General features: G+C 52.0%; 1 protein-coding gene across 2 annotated transcripts in view; it reads right to left on the bottom strand.

Moving 5' to 3' along the window:
• The window catches only part of PER2 (period circadian regulator 2), a 44879-nt gene extending 35633 nt beyond the window's left edge, over positions 1-9246 (bottom strand). The window contains exon 1 of one of the 2 annotated variants that reach the window (XM_054477892.2): positions 9088-9246. The gene's annotated coding sequence lies outside the window, so the exon portion shown is untranslated. Of the gene's footprint in view, positions 1-8792 lie in introns of both variants that reach the window. The other variant, XM_054477891.2, reaches the window with a different exon arrangement.
• Positions 9247-21396: the final 12150 nt, after the last annotated feature.

Genomic DNA, 21396 nt, shown 5'->3' on the forward strand with positions numbered 1-21396 from the left:
GATTCCAGACCCCAAATCTTGTAAAACATCTTATGCTCCAGTTCCCTTCTAGCTCTGGGAGAACCTCCCCTTCCACCTCCTTCCCACCAGTACCCACGTGAAATGACCAAAGATCACAGAACTGGTCGGGGGAAGGGATCATTTTCAGCAGCCCTAGAAGTCCCGAAGGGTCCCAATCATTTGCCACAAAGTGAAGGTGTGTCCTGCTGCTTGTCGCTCAGATGGAAGGAGCATGAAGAGTGCACTGGAGTCCAAATCCCTCTGAGGAAGTGGCTAGTGTTGAGATCCCTGCTACCCCCGGCCATGGAAGGAGACGGCCTGAGCCACGGCCAAGGCTGGACAGTCAAGAGCTCTACCAACAGGAAGATGCTTCGTGAGGAAGCTGTAGGAGAAGAACGGACACAGGAACAGAAATCCTGTGGGAAGAAGAGGTTCTCCTGGAGACGCTTCACCCACTGAACTCCCCCAGGTGCCCTCCCCCACAGGGCAACTCTAAGAAAGGGCTCGAAACCAGCCAGCAATACTAAGGGCTACACACACACGGAGCCGGATTCCAACAGCTGGCCCCAGGAACTGAATGGCTAAGCTCCAACAAGAGCCTTCAGCATTCCCTTCCCCAGGTCGAGTCCATTCGTGGGTGAGCCACTCCAGGACAGCCTGAAGAGACGCGGGGTTCACGGAGAGTCCACCCACATCAGTGTCTGAAGAACAGCAGGGCCGACTAGACCTTGCCTTGTTCACAAACTAATAAACAGAAGAAAGCCAGCACGGGGCTGTGGAAAACACACACAGCAAAGACAAATGAACACAACCCTCATGCCACAGAGGAAGCAGCAAATTAAGACAGCATCTATTTTTCATCCTAAGAATTCAAGAAATGATGGATTCAATGAAACAAGTAATGAGGGATGAGATAAGGCCACAGACTGAGATGAAAATGCCACATTAGAATGGAAAACTGGAAAGGACAAAATTCAGAGTCAATAAAAAGAAAATGGCTTCAGTGATAGGGAGGAAATGCATGACAGACTTTTAAAATGCAAAAGGAAAGGAAAAGAGAAGAGAGATGGAGGAGAGCCGGGTTTTACCTGTGGATTACAGCTCTTTCTGAAAGAGAAGAGAACAATAAAACAGAAACCATAATGAGCGAGACACATAAAGAGAACCATCCTGAACCAGAGACAGATCTGAATCTGCCAATCAAAGGACAAGAGTCCAATGCCTAACTGCATCCAGATGACAAACGGTATCTTCAAGGATAAAGAAAGTCCTACCAACATCCACAGAGAACAAACAAGTTACCCATAAAGGATGAAAAAAATCACACTAGTCTTGGATATCTCTTCAGCAATATTACATTTCCGGAAGACAATGTCTACACTTTTTTTTTTTTTTTTTTTTGAGAGGCAGTCTCGCTCTGTCACCAGACTGGAGTGCAGTGGCGCAATCTCGGCTCATGGCAACTTCTGTCTCCTGGGTTCAAGCAATTCTCCTGCCTCAGCCTCCCGAGTAGCTGGGATTAACAGGCGCCCGCCACCACGCCCAGCTAATTTTTGTATTTTTAGTAGAGATGGGGTTTCACCATGCTGGCCAGGATGGTCTCGATCTCTTGACCTCGTTATCCGCCCGCCTCGGCCTCCCAAAGTGCTGGGATTACAGGCGTGAGCCACCGTGCCCGGCCGTCTACATATATTAATAGCTTTGAGAGGAAAAGCTTATGGTCAAAGGGAGGAAATCTCAACTACAGGATACTTGATTGTGGGTTACATAGCTGGTTTTATCAACATCCTGAGTCATATAAAACCCAAAATGCCAGCATCATTCCACTTAAAGTCAGGAACAAAATAAGCAAATCTGTTATTCTAGTCTTTTTTTTTTTTTTTTTTTTTACATTTCATGGCAGTTCTAGCAAATTCAATGCAAGATGAATAGTAATAACTTTTGGGAACAGAGAGACCAAGCACGAAGACTGACTAGGCCATTCCCACAAAGAGAGACACCAAAGATTTGTGAACTTGTAGAAAGAGGCTCAACCTCATTAGCATCAGGAAAATGCAAAGGACGAGGTTATCTTGCCCATCAGGCTGCCAAAAATTAACAGGACTGATCACACTCAGCGCTGGTCAGGTGGAGAAGAGTGGCTCTTCTGTGTGATGGTGTAGTAATAGGGTATTTCTGGAGAGAAATTTGAGTTCCCAGCAACATTTATAATCTTTTCCCACCTCCAGGAATCCATTGCAGAGAAGTGCTTATTTATGTGCACAGAGATGTGTGAGCACTGAATATAAAAACCTGGAAAGAACCATCAACAGGCAGGCTACGCATCCTGTCCACGATCATCCTGGCCAGGAGCCAGCCTCCAATTCCAAACTGGTCCCCTGCCTCCACCTGGCCCTGCTATGGTTAACACAGCATCCAGAGCGATCCTGGTGAAGGGGCTTAGCTTACGCCCGGCCTGTGCTCAGACCCTTGCTCAGAGCACAACTCTAGTGGGCATGAGGGCCAAAGGCTCTGCAAGGCTAGCTCCTGCAATCTCCTAGGCATGTCCTGTTAACTGCCCACCCCTCAGCCCCAGCCCTGTGTGCTCTCACCACAGGGACTCTGCACTTGCTGCTCCCTCGTGCCCACAGCCCTCTTCCTGCAGATGCCCTGGGCAGCCTGCATGAACAGCACCGCCTCTCCACCAGCTCCTTCTCTGTGCCTCCACCCCCGCTCTGTGGGCTTTCCTCGCCAGCACTGAGGGGCTGGGCTGTTTACTGCCTGCCTCCCCTCTGGGACCTAAGCTCCATGGGGGCAGGGGTTTGAGTTGGTCACTGCTGGATCCGCAGGGCCTGGCACGTACTGTTGAAGACACAAACCTGGGACATCCATACTATGAATACTATACACCCACTAAAAGGATAGAGGCCAGAAAGACTGATGTGGGGAGAGTCTCAGACATAGACGAACAAGTCCAAGAAAAATAAATAGCAACAACAATAAAAAGGACAGACAGCACTCAGGCAGGGCCTGCCCAGTGCCAGCAGTTTCCCACTGACTGACTTGCTCTTACTCGCTTAGCACTGAGGGCTGGCACTGGGGCAGACAACAGAGCAGACATCTTTCCTGCCCTCAGGGAGCTTACATTAGGGGGAAACAGACAATAAACAAGAAACTAGAATATACAGTACAGCAGGCAACTAGCAAGTGGGAATAGAGGGGCTGGGAGTGACATTTCAATGAGGGTGGCCCCAGGTGTAGGTGGCATTTGACAAGGACCTTTCGCATGAGCCCTCGTGTGTGAACTGACTCAGAGTCTCTGGGCTTCGCTCTCTCAGGCTTGCAGCCACATGCTTCAGCAGGTCCTTCTGGCTTCACACCTGAGGCTGGCACTGGGCATCTCTGGCTCTGCCTGCCTTGTGTGGACTCGGATGACGTGCCACACCACTGTGGGGGCCCTTGCTGCCCCTCACTGTCCCGCCTGCTGCCAAAGGGTCTGATGAGGCAGCTGGACAGGTGGGAGAGCTCGCTTGCTGGGCAGGAGGCAAGGAGGAGCTGGCAGAAAATGCCCCCTCCCTCCCTCCCTCAAATGGACCGTTCTGAAGTTGCCTTTCTTTCCTTCCTCCCTTTTTTGGGACAGCCTTTCTGAAGAAGTCCCAAGCGGGTGAGCACCCAGCTGGGTGTCTCTGTAAGGCAGAGCCTCATCTCAGCAGGGTGTCGTCTTGTGTGTGCTTTCCAGACTTTTCTTCCTTACCTCCCTTTTCCTTTTCTACTGCTACCCTGGGACTGCAATTCCCAGTAAAGTGCTCACCTCAGACTCCATTCTCAAGAAAGCCTGAAGGCAGACCTGAAGAGAGTGGAGAGTGAGCTACCAGAGGAAGAACATTCTAGGCAGGGGGACAGCACACACAAAGGCCCTGCGGCAGGCGACCACCTGACCTGTCTGAGGAAGGTACATGAGGCTGGAGCAGAGCAGGCAGGGGTAGGAGGGCGGCAGCAAGGCCAGATCACGGAGTGCCTTGCTGGGGCGGTCAGAACTCGGACAGGGAACCGTGGAGAGTTCTGTGCAACAAGATCTGACACTTCAATGGAGTTGCAGGGTCGAGGCAAGGCGGAAGCAAGGAGACCTCTCAGGGGGCTCTTGCCATGCTTCAGTGGAGCTGCCAAGGGGCCGTCCAGGGTACCAAGGGCATTCTCTCACTCCTGACCCCCCAACACCCTGGACACCACCCATCTCATCCCCACAGCCCTCCCCTAGATAAGCAGCTGGTCCTTTCTGCTCTGAGTGAGTCATTAAGGTGATCAGAGGCGGCAGCAGCAGAGTGGTTAAGGGCACAGGTCCTGGGTGGCCTGGGTTTCAGCTGGGGTCCACCACTTCCTAACTGTGATCTCGGACAAGTTCCTTAACCTCCCTGAGCCTTGTGTCCTCATTCGTGAGATGGGGATAACAGTAGTTCCTGCCTCCTACTGGTTGTTAGAAGGATTAAATGACACAACCCATGCAAGGTATCGGGAATGTAATATTAGCTTATCACTGCTAATCACTACAGAAAAACAGACGGGGGCTGGGCGCGGTGGCTCACACCTGTAATCCCAGCACTCTGGGAGGCTGAGGTGGTGGATCACCCGAGGTAAGGAGTTTGCGACCAGCCAGACCAATACGGTGAAACCTCGTCTCTACTAAAAATACAAAAATTAGCCAGGCGTCGTGGTGTGTGCCTGTAGTCCCAGCTACTTGGGAGGCTGAGACAGGAGAATTGCTTGAACCCAGGAGGTGGAGGTTGCAGTAAGCCAAGACTGCGCCACTGCACTCCAGCCTGGGCGACAGAGCAAGACTCTATCTCAAAAAAAAAAAAAAAAAAAGAGAAAACAATAAGAAAAAGAAAAACAGACGGGTAACAAAAGTAATTTTGGAAGAGAGAGAATGAATTGTCATGGTAGCTGTCTCTGTCTTGTATTCTTATATTTAAAGGACTAAGAACTCAGTGCCACCCCCAGCCCAGGCAGTCCTTGGAGGAGCATCAGGTATCTGAAGCCACTGTGCTGTCTGGGCCCTGGGCGCTTTGCACGAGCTCTCCTGGTTTTCACTGTTTTTGCACTTAGCTCCTGGTTTTCACCCCTGAGTCCATCCCCTGTGAGGCTGTCTAAATACGATTCACTGGTGCCCCAACATTACCTTAGGTGGAAGATAAGTATTTTTGCAAAGAGGGTAGAGTAAGCTTGGCAGAAATGTGAAAGCCAAATTATCAGAAACTTCGTCATTCCAGAAAATGCGTCTCTCAGCCCCAGCAGCTCTAGTAGACCAGCCTCATTTTGAGAAGCTGGCAAAACCAACGTCTCTGTCAAAGTGGACTTTGCCTCCTGCCCTGCACAGATGTGTGCCCAGAGCCGGCTGGACCAGCTGTTCCTGGGGAGCTCCTAGGAAACCTGTTTCTACCTCAAGGCGGGTAGGGGGAGGAAGGGCGGGCATGCACGTATGTACTCAGGGTGCCAAAGCCCAGGAGGGAAAATGGCAGCCTGGTTGAAAAGGGGCTGCCAAAAGCCAACATGAGCCTCTGGGCGTGAACCTGCCCTTGAGGCCCGCTTTGCATGTCCGCCCACTGGCTCTGCCCCTAAGAACAGTCAGACTCAAAGAAAGAGGTTAAGCTCGGACCCCTGACCAGGTCACTTGGCCACATTTTTGGTAGCTGGGTTGCCTCAACTTGACAGAGCACCATTCAGAAAGTGCAGTCCACCACAAGAACGGAGAGCCTGGGATCAGGAAGAAAAGCAGCTGGTGGGGGTGGGGAAGGAGACGGGCCAGGAGCAGAGACTACTGGCTGGTGGGGTCGCAGGGGTTCGCTACCCTAACCTCCCCACTTTCAGAGATACTCATACTTTCCATAATAGTGTTTAAAAATTAGGAATGAAAGCAAGCCTGGGACCCAGTTCCAGCCTCCACTGCCACTGCCAGAACTGGTAAAGTCCTATTGTACTCAATACCTGCACACCTAAGGCGGAAAAGCATTTTTTGTGGAAATCAGAAATCAGTGTTCAATCATCAGAGGAGTCCCACCTCATGAGGTCACAGCTTGATGTATATCCACAAACAACATGCCATGACACATGTCACCAGAGGCAGGACAGTGCTAGCCCCCCAGAGGCTCCTGGTGGCCCTCCCAGCCACCATCTACCCTGCGGGGACCCACTAGCTTGGCTTCTCGCAGCCTAGTGAATTCTGCCTGTTTTCGAACTTTACATAATAGGGATCATACAGCATGTACTGTCTCTGCAAGCCCTGCAGGATTTTACAACCCCAAATATTCTAACATGTTTTCTACTTCCTGGTAGGAGCCAACTCCCTGAGGCCAGCCTGCCGTAATCCTGAGAAAATGTTTGTCCTGCTAAATAAACAGCCACGCTCTCCATGGCAACGGTTGGGTAACTGAGGAAAATGTGACTGCAGCCATCCAAATATGGAGGGAAGGAGGTGCACCGGGGAGGCATTGTCTTGGCCTCACTAGGACACCTTCAATGCTCTCAATTCAGATTTTTAAATCCCTACATTTTTAGAACTACAAGACTTTAAAGCAATAAGAAAGGCTAAAGTGTCAGCCTCCTAGCTCCCCGGTGGTCAGGGACTGAGCTACTCTGAATTGCGGGAAGCTCAGGCATGTGCTCCTCCTGTACCTGGTTTCTTAAAGCGTGGATTCTGATTCCTCTATGTCACCCCAGGAAGAGCACGAGGAACCCTTCGAGGCCGGTGAGGGTTCAGCACAGCAGCTCACTCTGTCTTGGGAACTACCAGTCTCTGAAAACCAAGTGGCCTTGACTCCTGTCACCCGTCCCTGCTGTTCATTTACTGCTTCTAATTTGCTCTAGACTTGGAAATATGGTAACAAACTTGTTACAAATGTGTACAGGATGAGCATAATGAGTTGAAAGGAGGGCCTGGTCCCTAGCGGGGAGTGCGTGGGCTTGGGGAGGGGTCCATCAGAGGCCCCTCTAGACTGTCTAATCCTGCCTTGGTTCCCAAGGTGGGCCAGCTTTCCAGAAGTGTGGGGACAGTCTCTGCCAAGCTTATGGAATTGTGTGTTTCTGGCTCACTCTGCCAAACAGAGTAGTTTTCAAAAGGTAAAAGCACACCCAGAGCCCGTCTTTCTTCTGACTAAACGCCGAGTGACCCTGCCAGCTGTTCAATGACCTGACAGAGCCGTGGTTTGCCGAGTCCTGGAGAAGTTACATCATCGCTTAAAAACAGCAGTGTGACTACCAGTATTTTTGAGAAAGTTCAGTGGGTATGAGAAGTAGTGCACAGGAGAGGAATCTTTCCTTTTTCCTTGTAAGCACTGCAGACGTGGCTCACAGGAGAACATTACTTGGCCCAAAGGCAAGAGCATATCAGAAGCCTCTGTCTCCTGCGAGAAACCTGGGAAAAATCATCTGTAGGGTAACAGAAAACCAAAAACCTGGGAATTAAAGTAGACCTCTGAGACTGCCCAATCTGAGCCCCTCCAAACAAACAAGGAAACTGAGGCCCAGACTGGGAGCCAAGGCTCCCAGCAGCAGCCAGCTGGCTGACACAGGGCTCCCCCTTTCCACCTGGCACTCCAGTCTCCACAGAAAGCCAGGGCTGCGTTAGTTCTGTACCAATGAATCATACCAAGGCAACAGTGACAGATAACTGCAAACACCCACGGTACCATCCCCACGCTGGCACACCACACAGCTTCCACTTAAAAAAAACGGAGTCCCTTTCTTCATTATAGTCATATAGCACACAAAAATCAATTCACCTTGTATTTTAAAACTCAATTTCCAAATAAAGCCTTCAGGTAGAGTCCTGTTTTCTTCTCAGGCACACCCAGCCTGGGACCAGAAGCCCCAGGTGAGGGTAGAGGGTGGGCATCTCCCCTCTGAAGCCAAGAAGTCTAGCAGTCCTGCTGTGCCATATACAGGGGAGAGGTGTCCATGTGGGGCTTTGGCCACGGTGTGGAGTTCTTAACACATTTCCCGAACTTAAGGCCCTTCCTCCCAAATTCCAGGCCACTCAGGATTCAGCACGCAAGTTGAGGCCATCACTGAACCTCTGAAGCTCATCCTGCCCCAGGACGATGGGAATATCCTGCAGACAGCCTGGGCCTGGGCCTCAGTTTGCTCATCTGTCAGGCTGAGGGGTTACTCTGGGTGATTTTCAGGGTGCCTTCTGGCTCTGTTGTTCTGTATGAATCAGCTTTCCAAACGAGTTCCTTCTGTGTAGGTTACAGAAACCCTGGCAACCAACTCGTCATCCCTTACCCTGGCCTTCCTGAAGGGGGAAGCAGGCCACCTCCCACCCCCTGGTCTACGTCTGGGATTTGGCAGCCAAAGTACATCCCAGAAGGTAGGTGCGACTGCTGCACCAAAGAGTGGACACCCCCATTCCCTTCTATCCAGTCCGGGGAAAGGGAATTAATACAGCGTGGTCCAGGGGAGACAAAGGGGCGAACATTAGGTGGTCTCCCTGCCCTCAGGTTCCCAGGCCTGGCTTGGCACAGGGAATTCCTTGTCCCTCTGATCACCCATTCCAGGAGACCCGTGGGTGTCCAGGAAAAGCTCCTAGATCAGCGCCCCTCCATGGCCCTTCCCCAGCCCAGGACTTGGCCCTGTGGCCTCAGAGGAGACAGTCAGCTCCCCGAGGGTCCTCCAGATCCCAGGGCCGGCTGCGCTGACCCTTGGTTTCCTTGGCCTTCCCCATGCGAGGGGAGGGAGGGTTCCCAAAAGAGAATCGCCCACGGAACCGCAGCCCGCGCGCAGTCACTCGGTAGCTCGGTGCCCTACACACGCTGCCTCACCTTTCGGACCTCAGGCTCCCGAGCTGCGAAACGGGGGTTCGAGTCCCCAACCCGCGGTGTCGGCGCAGTTCAAACGAGCGCACCCTGCGCGCGGCTCGACCACCCTCCACCTGGGACAGGGCCCAGGACACACGCCCCCACGCCGGCGCCGTTTCCAGCCGAGGAGTCCAGCAGCCCAGGGAACTCCCGGCGGCGCCTCCGCGGCCCAAGCCGGCGCTGGGACCCCGACCTGCCCGAGGCCCGCGCGCCGGCGGCGGTTACGTAAGCCGCAGCGGGGCCGCGCCGCGCCACTTACCGCCAGGCCGCGCCCGCATCAGCCCGTCCGCCGGTTCCTCCGCCGACTCGCGGCTCTGTCCGCCCGGCCCCGCGCCCGCCGCCGCTGCCGCCGCCCACAGCTGCACGTAGCCCCTCAACGCCGCCGCCTCCGCCGCTGCCGAGTCGCCGCTGTCACATAGTGGAAAACGTGACCGCGCGCGCCGCGCCCGCCCCCGGCGTCCGCCATTGGCCGCGACTCCGTCTCATCTGCATACACGAGGGGCGGGGCCTGCAAGCGCCGCGCGCCCATTGGTGGCCGCACCCGTCGCTCTTTTTACATAAGACGCACATGGAACTCCATGTTCACCTCGTCGGTTCCTCAATGGAGACGCGGCGCGTTCGTGCTCCCCGTCGTCCTCCCTAGTGGTCTCATCCACTTCCGGCGTCGGCGCCTTCCATTCACGACGCCCTGAAGTGCGCCGGCTCGGGGAGCGCGGAGTGGCGCGGACCATTGCGGGCGGGGGAGCTGGGCGCGGGGCTCCTGCGCACCTCCGGCCGGCCTGGCAGACCCGGCGCGCCGAAGCCGGACCAGGGAGACCTCCACCTCCCGCCACCGGCCAGAGGCGCGCCCCCAGCGGCCAGAGCCGCGGGAAAGTCCGCGCGGCATGCTTCATTCACGCATTCACATTCATTCATTTACTCATTCACTCACTCATTCATCGCCGGGCCCCGAAGCAGCCCAGGAGAAGGTGGCAGCACCGCCCTGCAGCAGCTCCCGGGGCACGCCCACCCGGGCCTCTGAGGTGCCTGTGGTCGACACTTGTCCCGGCAGCTACCAAGTGACCTTTCTTATTTTTGAGACCACGTGTTGCAATTTTTGGTTCAGGAAATAGAGTCATTGTTACTCTGGGGAGGTACAAAAGAAAGAAATGATGTTGTCCCTGCCCCCAAGCGCATCACTAGGGAGAAAGGACTGTCTCATAAAAAGGAAACTTAATCAAATGCTAAATTGGGTGATGTGGGCTATAAATTAACCAGAGCTATCCCCACAGGCTCCGTGAGAAAGGCAGCACTTCCAGGGCGGGTAGGATGGGCCCTGAGAAAGGGACGCCTTACAAAGGTGCAAGCCGCAGAGACGCAGGAGCCAGGGGTGGGAGGTTGTCCTGGGAGACAGCGCGGGACCCTGCATCACCTTGTCTGAGTGTTTGCTGTTGCGGTGAGCATTGTGTGGGGGCATGTGGAGCCTCTAAACTTCCACTTAAAGTGTCAGGAGAGACAGTACAATTTCCCCTGGTCTGGGTAGAAGCCTGAGACTTACAGGACAGGAAGGAGCTTTCAGGCTCCCACGCAGCAGGCTCTGAAAGTGTAGGCTCTCATGGGGAAGGCGAGATTGTCCAGGAAGCTGGAGCCCGCAGCATCTCTCTTTACTCTTCTTGTTCTTCTTTACCTGGACTCACCTGGGGACCAGGGATGGGACAGAAGGAAAAGCTATGAACCCACATCAGGAATTCCTGTGATAACTCCTTCCCTTCTACTTGACAAGGTGTGTGTGCAACTTCTCAGATGCAAACCAGGGCAAATACCAAGTTCATCGGGGCAGCCCTTCCCACAGAAGCCCCGGGAGGCCTGCAGGCTGTTCACACACTCAGTCAGGTGGCCCCTCCTCCTGTTGCTCTGACATTGACACCTCGACACACTCCCCGCCCCCTCTCCCTAACACATACACACACAAATGCCAAGCAAACCCAGGCCTGGCTGCTGCGCCCTGCACACACCCAAAGGCTCTTTTGTTTCTTCCCTCCCATTGACGTCAATGGGGAGCTCCATTGTTCTGGAAACAAGAGTAAACAGACAGCTCATCCACACCTTACCGAGGTTCTTCTTCACGCTTTTGCTGGGTCTTGCTCCATATTCAGTCTGCTACCTGATGCCACATTTCCTCCCTAAATGTAGCCTTTTTTATTTCCACCAATAAATCTGCTAGAAAGATATTGAAATCAATTCTTTTAGAAATTATCAAGTGCTTTGGGCTCTAGGACTCTTCAGAATCTCATCTATTTTCAGTGATTCACAGCCAGTTTCTTCTTTCCTATTATTGGAAATTTTTGTACACTCCACAAATACTTGTTGACGCCTGAGTATTGAGGGGCATGCAAAAATACATCTCACTGCATCCCTGCTTGTAAGGAGTTGGTGATGTAGAATGGGGGAGGAGGCAGATTCAGAGGCAATTTTGTCTAAGATATGGTGTGTAGGTCCTGAGGGAATAGGACAGCCATGGACAGAAGCCTCCATCCCAGCTCCAACAGAGGACAGTGCTCAGGGGATGAACTCCTACAATCAGGCCAAGTGCATGGATGCCATTCTTGCTGAACCAAGATGGTGACAGAGAAAGAGCGCAAATTGGGGCAGTCAGATTGGAGAAGGAAGGGGGATGAACCCTTTCCTAGCCAGCCCACACTGGCCAGCTGTCACCTCCAGCATGGAGCTCAGAGCTCTTGGATAGGGGAATTGCTGTTGGCACTGTGGGAGGCAGGCTGGCTAGGAGAAAGCTAGTCCTTTAGTTGGGGGTGGAGGTGGGGTGGTAAGCCAGAGTCCCCACCTACCTTGGAAATGCTGCCAGTGGGAGGAGCTGGCCTCCCAGCTAAAGGCTGCTTGGCCTCTGCTCCACCCACTCCCACCAGCCTGTTTCCACCAGTAAGCCTGGCCCAAGTCGGACTACCCATCTATGTCTGGGCCTGCTTGTAGGGCCTCTCTGCACCCAGGCCTCCATGCCCTTGCCAGTCCACTCATTGGCCCTCCCATTCACTCATGCACCCAGCCAATTGTTTACTGAGCAACTACTATGTACCAGGCAACTGTGCTGATAACTGCTTCCTCTCATTGTAGGTGGCATGGTTTGCGGGTTGGCTAGCTGGAGGGCCAAAGGACAGGCGGCTAGGAAGAGAATTCCCTCTGCAAATGGAGGAGGTGGTGGCCAGCAAAGTCCTCCCTAAAGAGATGGAGGGGACATTGTCAAGCTTTCTGGCCCTCTAGTGCTGGAGCCCTTTTCTTGGGTCTAGGGACATTGGAGACAGTAATGCCCAACCCTTACTCTCCAGCCTCCCTTGAACCCAGCGCTGACCTATGGCTGACCCCAGCTTGGCATGGTGGCAGCTCCTGGCAGGAAGACCCTCAGCCAGCTCACAGAGGTGACCTCAAGGGCGTGGGCACCTGTGTTCAGGGTCTCAGGGCGAGACAAGGACTACTTGCCTCTAGTGACCCGAGGGCAGGTGCCTGTCCCTGGACATGAGGTGGTTTGTGGACCAGCATAAAGAAAGTATCTTCCAGCTCTTTGGGAGGCCGAGGTGGGAGGATTTCTTGAACCCAGGAGTTTGAGAACAGCCTGGGCAACATAGTGAGACCCTGTCTCTACAAAAAATAAGAAAGCCAGGCATGATGGCATGCTCCTGTGGTCCCAGCCACTTGGGAGGCTGAGGCAGGAGGATCCCTTGAGGCCAGGAGTTCGAGGTTGCAGTGAACTGTGATTGCATCACTGCACTCCAGGCTGGGCAACAGAGCAAGACTGAGACCCTATCTTTTTTAAAAAAGAAGGCATCTTTATCATGCTAGCTACCTACTGAGAAGGAGAAGGCTTTTTGATTTTTAAACTAAATATAGATCCAGGGAGGCTGTTCTTTGTTTGGGGGAGACATGTGGGTGTGATGTGTGCACATGTGTTCTCAAATGTCTTCCCCAAGGAAGTCACAAGATTGAGCCATCCATGATGGGTGTGCAGTCCCTATCTTTCTTCGCCTCACCCCGGAGAAGAGCCTGGGGAAAGGAGCTTGCTTGGAGCCTGGAATGTAAGCATCCATGTCCCAATGGCTCCTTTGCAAAGGATGCCCTAGAGATCACAGAGCTGGTGGCACAAGCTAGGACCCGCATTTGATGCGGAATAGAATGGTGAGAGTGGGCATCCTTGCCCCGTTCCACCCTGGGGAAGGAAGTGTTCAGTATTTCACCACCAGGTATGAAGAGCCTTAGATGTTTGGTTTTTTATAGATGTCCATTGCCATATATTCTAATTCGCTAAGATTTTTGTTTTTCTTTTTTATAGATGTCCATTGCCATATATTCTAATTCGCTAAGATTTTTGTTTGTTTTTCTTTTTTTAAGACAGAGTCTCACTCTTTCGCCCAGACTGGAGTGCAGTGGCATGATCTCGGCTCACTGCAACCTCCGCTTCCTGGGTTCAAGCGATTCTCCTGCCTCAGCCTCCTGAGTAGCTTGGATTACAGGCGCACGTAACCACACCCAGCTAATTTTTGTATTTTTAGCAGAGACAGGGTTTCATCATGTTGGTCAGGCTGGTCTTGAACTCCTGACCTCATGATCTGCCCGCCTCGGCCTCCCAAAGTGCTGGGATTACAAGTGTGAGACACCGCTCCCAGCCTTGTTTTGCTTTTTTTTTTTTTTCATCATACATAGGTACAGTGGGCTTTTAATCCATGGCAATAGTTATTATTTCAAAAATACCTCTCTAAAATACATCTAATCTTTTCTTTTTTGCAGATCTGCAAATAATTTAAATTGCCATAGCTTTGTCTCTGCTATACAATACTCTGTATAGACTTGTTTACTTCATTATTGTATCCTAAGACAAAAAATATAAATGAATAAAATAATTAGTACCTGAAGATTCTGTCTTTTTAATGTTATACATGTCCTCTTTATTGCTACAGGAATTCAGTGATTAAATGTGTACCCAACTGACTTCTCTTATTATCAGTTTTGCAAATAAAAGGCAGGCTTTTAACCAAAGCCAAGAAACAATTTGCTATCATGTCACTTGAAAAAGGATTAAAACTTCAAACTTTCTGGTCATTATGGCCATTAAGAAAAACCAAGGATTTGGGAGGCTGAGGCAGGCAGATCATCTGAGGTCAGGAGTTCGAGACCAGCCTGGCCAACATGGTGAAACTCTGTCTCTACTAAAAATACAAAAATTAGCCGGGCTTGGTGGTGCATGTCTGTAATCCCAGCTACTTGGGAGGCTGAGGCAGGATAATTGCTGGAACCCAGGAGGCAGAGGCTGCAGTGAGCTGAGATCATGCCACTCTACTTCAGCCTGGGTGACACAGCAAGACTCTGTCTCAAAAAAAAAAAAAAAAAAAAAAAGGAAAGGAAAAAAAAAAAAGAAAAACCAAGGATTTCACTGAGATGAAAGCTGTGTCCTTTGCTGGGGAGGGAGTGGCAGTGGGTAGGTGATGCTGTATGGCGCTCATGGTTTGAGTTGCAGGTCAAGTCTCTGCCTCAGGAACTTGTGGACTAATTTGTGGATCAGGTTTTCTGGTCTCAGGCAGCTTGAGTTTCTTTCCAGGGCTTCTGGGCAGCCAGTACCCCTCACGGTCCTGAAGGAGCCCTAGGAGAGGCGACTTGCCAAAAATGCCTGCCCTGTCTGAGCTGATCCCCCCCACGCCCAAGGTGATGCCCCCTGTCTGAGGCGATACCTGTGTTCAAGGTGATCCTCCACGTCCGAGGCGTCTCTTCCTTCCCAGGTGGAGGGTCTCTCATCGGTCAGGGTGTCATCCTGCTGGCCTTCTGGGCCATGGACCTTGCCCGGGTAGGCCCCTGCAGCAGGCTCCCTGGCTCTGTCTCTCTCTGTCTAGTGTGCGTCCTGCAGGGCTGTTGCCTCAGTGTGGTTCTGCCAGCATTCCTGGGGGTGTCACTGAGGGGTAGCCCAGCTGGCACCTCCAACCATGGACATCTTGGAGTCAGGAACAGGGGCCTTGCATGCTCTGGGGACCAACAAGGCCTGCTGTCATTAGGGTCCCTGATCCTGGGTGACACTAAGAAGAATGCAGGGGCCTGAGTTTGGGGCTTCACATTCATACATGAGTATGGCCCTTGGGCCCCCCCCGCCCCCCCGTGGCCTGTAAACAAGCTGTGATGGAGCACGTGCTTGTTGTGTTTAGGCATCACGCCTGGCGCTTGGCACACATTCTCTTCTTTCATCCTCACCACTCTATAGGACATGTACCTGCGTTCCATTGCCCCTTTGCAAAAGATATTCTCGACACCATGACACCAAAGGAATCCTGTGTGTCTGTGTTGTATGTCATCAAGGAGAAACCACCTTTGTCTGCAGAAAGATCTCATGGCCACCCTCACCACCCTGCCCCTATGAAGTCTAAGAACCAGCTGGCTCAGCAGGGAAGGCCGCAAAGTCAGGAGCGACCAAAGTCCAAGCTCCAAGCTGCAAAGTCAGGAGCGACCAAAGTCCAAGCTCCAACGTGCCTCTCGTTCTCCAAACATTCTCCCCACCCAAAAGCTCCTCTGTGACTTGGCGAATGCAGATGCTCCCTGCATTCTATTAATATAACTCCCTTCTGAGTCCATAAGGGCTCACAGGTGGGGATGGCTGGGGAGTAGGTCCGTCTTGGGGATCACCAGCCCACCAGCGATGCCAGCTCACAGTGCCCTCCTTGGGAGGGTGAAGGCTCAGGCCTGTGCACCTGCCTTGCCCTCTGCCTGCAGCAAGCACTGCTTCTGTGGCTCACAGAATGTTTCCTTTGGTGTTTGGGTGTTTGTTCTCTCCTGCTGGCTTGTCCCTGGTGCCCAACATGGAGAAAACATCACTTGTCCCTAAACGGAGTCTTGTTGGTTGGAAGCAACAAAGTTGTTGTGGTTTTCTTCTTCTTCTTCTTCTTCTCCTTCTTCTTCTTCTCCTTCCCCTCCTTCTTCTACTTCTTCCCCTTCTCCTCCTTCTTCTTCTTCTTTTAGAGATGAGGTCTTGCTGGAGTGCATTGATGCGATCATAGCTCAGTGAAGCCTCAAATCCCTGGCCTCAAATGGTCCCCCTGCCTCAGCCTCCCAAAGCTCTGGGATTACAGGCATGAGACAGGCAAAGGGGTCTGACTGGGTTACCCGCAGGATGGAGGCATCCCCTCGAGCGGTGGGTGATGGCTTTCCTGGCTGAGGGCAGAGGCAGGAGCCCAAGTGACTTAGAGCTGTGACGGCAGTGATGGTGGGGCCTGAACTGTGGTGGTTCCATTGTGAAGAGCAGCTGGGAGCGAAGACTGCCTGTGTACTCATCTTCTCGCTCCTCCTCAACAGATGGAGGCCTGCGAGGAGGAGAAAGGGAAATTGGGAGACACACTACTCACTCCCCAGGCCACCACTGAAGCTGGGGAGCTTTGTTACAGGAAGGAAGCCATGTGTAGGTGGACTGTTGGGGTGCATAGAGGAAAAACGGGCTTCCTCTGGCCACCCACACCCGGGGAACTCTTTGAAAGCACGATGATTTGTTTGCATGATGAGGGGTGACACGTGCTGCTGAATGAAGCAAATGGTGGGTCGGGGGATCCACACAGCACCCCTGCTGCAGAGTCAGTTGTGTGCCCTCCTGCTGCAGAGTCAGTCGTATGCCCTGTGACCACAGACATGGGCAGACATTCCCGGGCACTTCTCGCAGTAGGTGCTTGATGACCACGGCGTGGAGGCCCCAGGGGGGGTTCCCTGAGACCTTGAGCATAAACCCAGGCATCCCCACCGAGGCTGCAGCCACTCTGGAAGAGCTTGCTGGGCTCATGTGGTTGATGAGAATGCAGAGAGAATCCCTGCCAGCACCACACTCTGGACTCAGAAAGTGCTGAATAGTTCATGGCAGGCAGGGCTCTCCTCGTGGGGGACATCTTCAGCTTGATTCCTCTGGGCACTGCCGGGCTGGAGCAGTTTTTCCAGGCTGGTGTGTGACTGGCCTCAAAGGAAGAGTCAAAAATAACCCCCAAAAGTGGTTCAGATCTCTACTTGAGACAGGAACGAGGAGCAAAGAACAGGGAGGACCTGGGGCTGCACTGCCAATGGAGACCTCCCACCACATCCACCCCGCACATCCACCCCACATGCTCTGTGGCTGGCCAAACCCTAAACCAAGGAAGGCGGGAGGACCAGGAGAAATGACAAAGGAAAGGGGCTCTCGGGAGGAAAGGCATTTCATGCAGAAGGTGCTGAAAGAATAGTGTGAAAACTGGAGAAGCTATCAAGAGGAGGAGCACAGGCAGGAGCCTGGGGCCAGGAGTCACCCAGGCAGGGAGCTTTGAGACCAGAGCCTTGCATTGTCACCTCCTGGTCCACCCGGCAGGGCCTCTGAATCCTCTGAGGAGGGACTCAGGGGGTGAGATGAAGACACGATTGAAACGGGATTCCTAAAGAGCACTCTTGTATCGCTACAGTCCACCCTGCGAGGTTCGCCTTGATCTGGGCTTCCCTACACCCTGTTTGAGTCTTTCAAATCACAGGAAGATGAGGAATGGGACCCTGTTCCCCGAGCTCCCTGCAGGGCAGAGGCAGACTGTGTGCCCTGGACCACATATGCTGGAAACAGAAGGGGGCCCAGATAGTCCCGGGCTTGCTAGACACGGTAGCCTGGGTGGCTGTCACCGCTGGCCCAAGAAAGGCCACTGCCATAGGTGCTGTCAGGGCTCTTCCCAAAACCTTTCAGTGGGAGGCAGGAGAGAGCCAGTGGATAATACCCTTACCCTTTGCCCTCTGTTGGGCCAAAATCCAAGGCATGGTTTCCCACTGGGCCAGGGCATTGGTGTTCACAAGCTGCATGAGGACATGCTGAGTGTCTGGCTTGCCTCATGTGGCTCATCAGGAAGCAGCAACCAGCATGGGGATGCCTCACCTTGCCTTTTCTTCCTTTTTTCTCCACTCTCCCTGCCCTGGGATTGTGCCTCCCAATAAAGCTTTTGTTCTTTTTTTTTTGTGATACAGAGTCTCACTCTGTCCCCCATGCTCTAGAGTGCAGTGGCACGATCTCGGCTCACTGCAAGCTCTGCCTCCCGGGTTCACCCCATTCTCCTGCCTCAGCCTCCCGAGTAGCTGGGACTACAGGCACCCGCCACCACGCCCGGCTAATTTTTTGTATTTTTGGTAGAGACGGGGTTCACCGTGTTAGCCAGGATGGTCTCGATCTCCTGACCTCATGATCTGCCCCCCTCGTCCCCCCAGAGTGCTGGGATTACAGGCGTGAGCCACCATGCCCAGCCAAAGCTTTTGTTCTTAAGCCTGTTCCCTGACTCTGTTTTCTAGGGAACCTAAACTAAGACACTGGATACTGAAAATGGTTTGACAAAGCAGACCCTCACTCAAGGCTTCATGTTGGAATCTATCTTCCCACCTGTTTCAGAGTCACAGGGTCTCCATACCTCTGGTAAGTAGGATTGTAATGACCAGGGGTCAGCAAACTATGGCCTGTTCTTCCATGGCTTGTGGGCTAAAGGGAAAGGGAGGGGGAAAAGTCAGAGAATATGCTGCAGATATCACACAAGGCCCACAAAGCCTGAATTACTTACTATCTGTCCTTTTACAGAAAAAGTTTGCTGACCACTGGTGACTGTTCATCACACAGTGGCGTTATGATTACTGGAGTTTTCACCTGTGGTCAGTTATGATGGGTGCAGCCAGAGAGCAAGGCATTGGGTGGTGCTTCCTGAGTGGGAGACAATGATAACGATCATGATTATGCAGAAGGGTAGTGCCTTCTTACGTTGGAACTGAACACTCGGAAGAAAGGAAACGGTGGGCTTGGGAGAGTTCATTGCCAACCTAAGACGAACTTTGAACACCCAAGGGCCTCACTGGCAGCTCAGGAGATTTACATCTCTTACAGCCACTGGGTAGGAGAAATCACTGTTGCAAATCGGCCAGGCACAGTGGCTCACGCCTGTAATCCCAGCACTTTGGGAGGCCAAGGCAGGGGGATTACCTGAGGTCAGGAGTTCGAGACCAGCCTGGCCAACATAGTGAAAATTAAAAATTAGCCGTCTCTATAAAAATACAAAAATTAGCCGGGTGTGGCAGCGTGCGCCTATAATCCCAGCTACTCGGGAGGCTGAGGCAGGAGAATCGCTTGAACGCGGGAGGCAGAGGTTGCAGTGAGCCAAAAAGAAAAAAGAAAATCAGACCTTGAGGCCGGGTGCAGTGGCTCACATCTATAATCCCAGCACTTTGGGAGGCCGATGGGACAGATCACTTGAGGTCAGGAGTTAGAGACCAGCCTGGCTAACATGGGCAAAATCCCCCTCTCTGCTAAAAATACAAAAGCTAGCCAGGTGTGGTAGTGCGTGCTTGTAATCCCAGCTATTCGGTACGCTGAGGCAGGAGAATCGCTTGAACCCAGGAGGCGGAGGTTGCAGTGAGTTGAGATCACGCCACTGCACTCCAGCCTGGGCAACAAAGTGAGATTCCGTCTCAAAAAAAAAAAGAAAAAAAAAGAAAAGAAGACCTCAAATTTGATAAGGGTTGAAAGCTACAAAGGAGACTAAAGTCACAGCCTTGACAGGCCTGCTACATCAGTCAGGAGCCAGATGGCGAATGGTGCTGAGACCACAGCTGTGGACAATTGAGTAGATAAGCTGAGAATCTCAAACCCCCAAATTCTCAGAAGCCTCCAAGCCAACAGAAGCAATTTCTCCCTCCTTGCCAGAGAACAGGTTGTTCTTACGGAATACCTTACCTGTGGTAGGTGTCCTGCAAGGTGTTTTTTCTCAAGACCTGCCCTCACCACTGCTCCTTGATGCCAACATCCAGGGGCAGGCTTCACCATAGCTAGAGCAGAGAGGCATATGCTCAGCTCTGGTCAGAACTGTCCTATTCTCCAAAGGAATTGCAAAGCTAACATGTGCCAGCAGGAGCTGAAGGAACACAGGTGACGCTGGTTCTTCCCAGTGTGGTGACAGAGGAGCATAACGCTAGATGGGTGGCTGGAGAAGAGTTCATTGGCACAGGGGCAGTCATCTGGGATTGAAAACGCGATGCTTTGGCAAGGACACCAGGAACTGATTCCAATCATTTGTTGGGCTGACTCCAGTGGTGTGCCAGTTAATGTTTAACAATTGGCTCTCCGGAAAAGTAAAAAAAAAAGAAAGAAAAAATAAGTAGCATTTATCTATTTCTGTGACACAGATATGCCCACATGGCCAATTTCAAGCTACCACCACGACCCCCTGTGAAAGTGGTGACGCATCTAAGGCCACATACATGGAGAGAAGAAGCCCACCCTGCGCACCCTGGGTTCAGGCTAACATGGCCAACCTAAGTGATTCCTTAGAAAATAGAGTTTTGATCTGCCCAGTTACAAGGAGAAATGGAGCTCCCAAAGTTTGACATCTAGAAGACTATTTTTCTAAACTCTTTGTTAGAAGATTTTAAAAGGGGCTGTTCTTACCAAATCTCAATAAAGTGTCCATTGTAAGATATTTCTCAAGGTTATTAAGACCTATGGCTTCTTATAAACTCCTTTTGCTGTAAGTCAGTTCATGTGGGAAGCCAGCCACAAAAATGATAATTCTGGATTTGTAATCATTGCTATTGAGACATTGTTTGTGGTAGGGACTGGCCTTTCTGTGTTAAGCCACTCCTCCTCTTCGTGGCCTTAAAATCTACCACCAATACAAAGGAGGCTGTTGTCTGCTGAGTGAAGGCCTGGGTAGGGCAGCGTAGCTCTCCCACATATTGATGTAGATCATTAGGGTTCCAGTGGAAGATGCGGGTTCTGTCTGAGTGAGGAGAGCCAGAAGTCCGGGCTGACCTCAGCATTTTAGTCCCCAACTTATTCCAACTCTTGAGGTCAAAGGCCAAGAGGAGGTCCCAGGAAATCTGGGAAGGGTTTGCACTGTTCCTGATTGTTTCCTGGATGCAGGAAGGGTGAGCGTTGTCAGCCATGGACGTGCTGGGCGTGAGACCCTGCTGATCTTTGTGCCTCATGTTGGCCTGAGAAACCAAGATTTGCAATTTGGTTTGAAAAATATGAACTTACCAGCCAGACACGGTGGCTCACGCCTCTAATCCCAGCACTTTGAGAGGCTGAGGTGGGCGGATCACCTGGGGTCAGGAGTTTGAGACCAGCCTGGCTAACATGGTGAAACCCTGTGTCTACTAAAAATACAAAAAATTAGCCGGGCGTGGTGGCTCACAGCTGTAATCCCAGCTACTTGGGAGGCTGAGGCAGGAGAATCACTTGAACTCGGGAGGCGGAGGTTGCAGTGAGCCAAGGTCGAGCCATTGCACTGCAGCTTGGGCAATAACAGCGAAACTCTGTCTCAAAAAACAAATTAACTTACCTTATAGAGGAAGTGTATGAATTAACAGATAGGTTTTTAGGGGTGTGCCTTCATGTCAGTGTATATCTGGAAGAAGAACCTGAAGGAATGCTCAGACTTTCATAGTCCTTTCCTCTGGGTGGTAGAATATGGGTGACATTAGTTTTCGTCTTTATGTATTTCAGTATCTTTCATATATTCTATAATAAGCATTTACAATAATTTACATAAATCATAAATTATATGTAATATACTTTTAT

Source organism: Pongo pygmaeus, chromosome 11 (assembly GCF_028885625.2).
Source record: "Pongo pygmaeus isolate AG05252 chromosome 11, NHGRI_mPonPyg2-v2.0_pri, whole genome shotgun sequence".
Classification (NCBI taxonomy): Eukaryota; Metazoa; Chordata; class Mammalia; order Primates; family Hominidae; genus Pongo; species Pongo pygmaeus.